Source organism: Sciurus carolinensis, chromosome 2, assembly GCF_902686445.1.
Source record: "Sciurus carolinensis chromosome 2, mSciCar1.2, whole genome shotgun sequence".
Lineage (NCBI taxonomy): Eukaryota > Metazoa > Chordata > Mammalia > Rodentia > Sciuridae > Sciurus > Sciurus carolinensis.
In genome coordinates this window covers 127084193-127088557 of record NC_062214.1, presented here as the reverse complement: position 1 = coordinate 127088557, position 4365 = coordinate 127084193, and the positions used below count along the sequence as shown (strand labels likewise).

The window sequence follows — 4365 nt, the reverse complement described above, 5'->3', positions numbered from 1 at the left end:
TTGTCCTAGAACTACTCAAAGTCAAGGCTCACCTCGAATTACATTTAATAAAAAAACCGAGTGCATACAGAGATTACAACAATTTTAAAGACAAAAAATGGTCCTATTGTGTGGTCCCAACAATAAACTCAAAAGTCTATGACAAATAGGGGCTCCGATGAGCTGTTTATAAATACTTTAGAATAGGTACAATTGTACTGAAAGTCGAATTCATCTGAAATCTGAATAAAAATGTTTCTGTTAATCCTCAAATGGTGCTTGTTATACTTTTAACATTTCTGTTAAATGTGTGCGTTGAATTACTTGTTATCCAAGCGTAGTAGCTGCTCTTTACCACTTACCATTAAGGACTTTAACTGGCCGTCTTCTTCAACTTCTGCTCTTTCTTGACCATTCTCAACAATTCTTCTTGTAATGATTGTTCTGCCATTTACCATTTTGGTAGAAGTTGATACAGATTTGAAGTTACCCATACACTGCCACCAAAGATGTAGAAGAGAATGAAGTAAGGCCACCGTGACCTAGTGAGCCAAATGTAAAATCCTGTTTCAAATGAAGAAAATCCACCTCCAAATGATGGAAATCCACTGAAAGCAGAGAAAAACGAGCCTGCACCTCCGTTTCTGCTTTCTCGGGGATCCTTTGGTTCCCAAAAAAAGTCTTCAAATGGGTCTTCAAAGAAGTGGACTGAAAATGGGTCCCTTCCACCAAAAAAAAATTCCCTAAAAACATCATCTGGGTTCCAGAACGTGAAGCCAAATTCAAAAGGACTGTCAAAATGACTTCCACCTCCACCTCCACCATTGAAGCCTTCTTCGCCATACGTGTCATACATGACCCGTTTTTTAGCATCCAATACCTCATATGCCTCAGCTACTTGTTTGAATTTTCCGTTTCTTCTTTATTCTCGGGATTTTTATCTGGATGCCACTTTAGTGCCAGTTTCCGATATGCCTTTTTGATATCCTGGGGGAGGCATGTGTCTGCACCCCTAGAACTTCATAGTAATTCACCGTGTTTGCTGGAACAAGTCCGAGGACGCGGCGGACTGGTCCGGGCGGGCGGCCAGGTGCTCACTGTCCGGCACTGCTGAGCTGGTGGCGGAGCCGGCGGCTCCTCACGCTCTCTTTTCTCTCCTTTTTCAACAATCCCTCTTCACTTTCTTAATCTCCTTCACTTCATTGTTCTGGTTTGGTTATTGTTACTGTTTTCTCACCGATTATTTCTCCTCTTTCTCCTTTGGAGCTCTTCCTTCTTTCTGTATGTGTCCTCTGAATGTCGTGGTACCCTGGGTTATACGTAGGCCTCTTCTCATCTTAACTCTTCTCTAGGACGTCAACAGTCAGTGGTCTCACAATGTGCCTATATAGCTCAGACCTCCATTGTGGGTTCCAGCTTCACTCCTTCCTCAGCATGCCTCCCCCATCTCTGAAAGTCAACCTGTCCCAAGTTGGACCTGTACCATATTCGCTCCCCCAGTTACCAACCTGCATTTTCTTTGTTGTTCGCTCTGAAGAAATAGTACCACCATCAGCAGAGAAGGTTTGCCACAGATCTGGATGTCATCTGCTTTCCCTTCCTTCCTGCCACATTGGCACCAGGCCACCCTGTAAATGTCCTCTAACCTGCTCATTCCTCTCCATTCCCACCTCCTGTAATAGTCTCCTAGCCACTCTCCCTATTTCTGCTTCTCCTTTAATTCTCTTCCCTCACAGCAACCCAAGCCTTCCTGTCAGTGGGTTCCCAGTCCTCTTAGGGCAAAGCAAATCTTAAATGAGCTATAAAGCCCCTTCCCAACTCTCCAGCTTCATCTCACTCTGCTCCCCTGTGCTGTCCACACAGCACAAATACAAAGCTCTTTTGGGTCCTTCAAGGTGCAGCCTCCCTGCTCCCAACTGCCTGTGCTGTTCTATTCATCCAGCACGATCTTCTTCCCTCACCCCACTCCCCTATTGCCTCTACCACTCCTTCAGGCCTCAAATTAAGTGTTATTCCTTGGAGAAGGCTTTTATGACTCCCCAGACTGTCAGGACCCTAATTATATTTTCTCTTGGCAACTAGTACTTTTCCTCCTAGCACCCAACAGTTGTAACTGAATCATTATTTCTTCCTGTGTTTAATAGACTGCTTGGTTCTGCTGAACAGTCCAGAGCATGGGTTCTGGAGTTATGTCCTAGCTCTCCCACCCTCTAATATTCTAGGTAAACCACATACTTCTCTATGCTTCTGCTTCTTCATCTGCCAAATGACGTTAGTAATAGCATCTATTTCATGGCATCGCTGGGACATTAGATTAGAGAGCAAGTGACCCACACCTGGCATATAATAAGCATTCAATAAATATTATCTAGGAAACCTTAGTGAGTACTGAATACTCATTTGCTGAAAGAATGAATGTTTTGTATAAAACGGAGATAACAGCAGTTGTTCTGCCAATCACTCAAGATGCATTTAAGATGAAATCAATTACTGGTTGTGAAAGGCTTTTCAACTTGTGTTAACTCTAAAAATGTGGAGGCCTGCCATTGCCATTTGCATTCTTCAACCTTAAGCCTTATCTTGTTTGCTGAAAAATTGCAGTAGTCTCGATTTTTTTTTTTAAACAAGAGAAAGTGGAAGGTGAGCTGTCTGTCCCATTTGCTTAAATGTAAAAGAATGTTTTCCCAGATAACAAAGTCTGTTCCCACCAAAGACAAGCAGTGTAGGAAGTATAAGATTCCCTCCCTAGAAGCATGCAGAGAAAGCAGGAGTGAAGAACCTTCCCTGTGCTCTCCTTGTTCTGCATAAGCACAGGCCCTGGGGCTGACAGCCTAGCACTTGAGCCCCTGGGAAAAAAAAATAACCTTCGGTAAATGAATGGCCCCTGAAGTCTTGCAGGGGAACAGGAACTATTTAAAGCTCTGCAACAGCTGAATGCTAATGTGCAGCAACAGCAGGTGCACTGAAGGCATGCCATGATGCATGATGTGGGCCCCTAATTAATCAAACCACTCCGGACCTGTCCACAGTCAGTGCACATTCTCTTATTTAGTTCAATGCCACATGAAAAGTACATTCCTGAGTTCTAAAATTCTATGGATTCTGAGGGTCCAGAGGGTTTCTAAGGCCATTGAATCCAAAAGCCTATTCCATGCACATTGGTAATTTTCTCCTTGCTACACAACCCTACCACAGGTTGCCACCTTCCTAGGTGGGGTCCCCTAGAACAGGATGCAAAGGCCCTCAGCTGTGCCCATGTGCTCCTGACCAATCTGTCTAGTGGGACTCTGGGTCATGGAAGGAGAGCCTGGTACAGCAGGGAAGACACGGCCAAGGTTCATGGTTAGAACTGAGAAAAAAAAAAAACACTGGGAGACCAAGGAGAACTGGCTGAGGACTTCAACAGGAGGAAGGCATGGGGCAAGGAAGGCACCAGAAACAAGTTGAGATGGTATCAACCCACCACACAGGGAGGAAGCTCCTCTTACGTGCTCACAGGTCCCAGAGTGAGAGTGCAATCCAAGAAAAAGTCTTCAGGATGCAAACCTTCCCCAACAACAAGAACTTAAGGGGAAAGTAAAAATCATCCAAAGATGCTGAGTGACGCACTGGATTGGGAATCAGGAGAGTCGGTTTTCAATTCTGGCCCACGTCAGCTATTTGGCAACAGACTTAATCCAAATGGAGTGCGTTCATAATAGTCAAAACACCGGCAAAGTCAGAGGAGCTCAGAAACCTCTGTGCCGAGTGATGCTTTGTTTAAGCAGATCATCGGAGCTCATCTTGGTGGAGAAAGTATAATCACAACTGCTCTCAGGCCCCAGGCACTGTGGAAGGGGGACAGCCACACCATCCAGGATAGGCAAATGTGACCCAGTGTGAATGTTCTAGAGTACCATCAGGAGAGAGGGCCTCTACCAGGAAATGGTGAGAGAGCCTCTCAGCACAATGTCATTCTCATAAATCTCCCAAGACTCATTCTAGAGTCTCCACACACCCCACTTAATCGTCTCAATGGAATTGTGCCTTTCAGAACTCTGACTGCAGCCCCTTGAAATCCATCGAGGGTTTGTGCTGAAGCCCCGCCTCCTCAGGGCTGCATCCAGCAAAGACCAAACATGAGAGGGAGACTGAGGCAGGCTGATGCAGTGGTGTTAAAGTAGGCCACCATATTCTCAGTATTGTCCATGCTTTCTCACATCAGATTTCCATGTTAGAATTATAATCAACAGACTGACCATCAACACAACTTTGAAACACCTGTCTGGCTATTGCCCTAATGCACCTGAATGAAGGTATTTGGAATTACACAAAACCAGGAGCTATACATGTAAGACAGCTAACAAGCTCCAAATACTACAGGGAAATTGGTTATTTGGGATTATC

The 4365-nt window shown here is 44.8% G+C and overlaps 1 pseudogene; it reads right to left on the bottom strand.

Moving 5' to 3' along the window:
• Nucleotides 1-299: 299 nt before the first annotated feature.
• On the bottom strand, nucleotides 300-3320 carry LOC124976561 (dnaJ homolog subfamily B member 6-like; annotated as a pseudogene).
• Between the last annotated feature and the right edge of the window lie 1045 nt (nucleotides 3321-4365).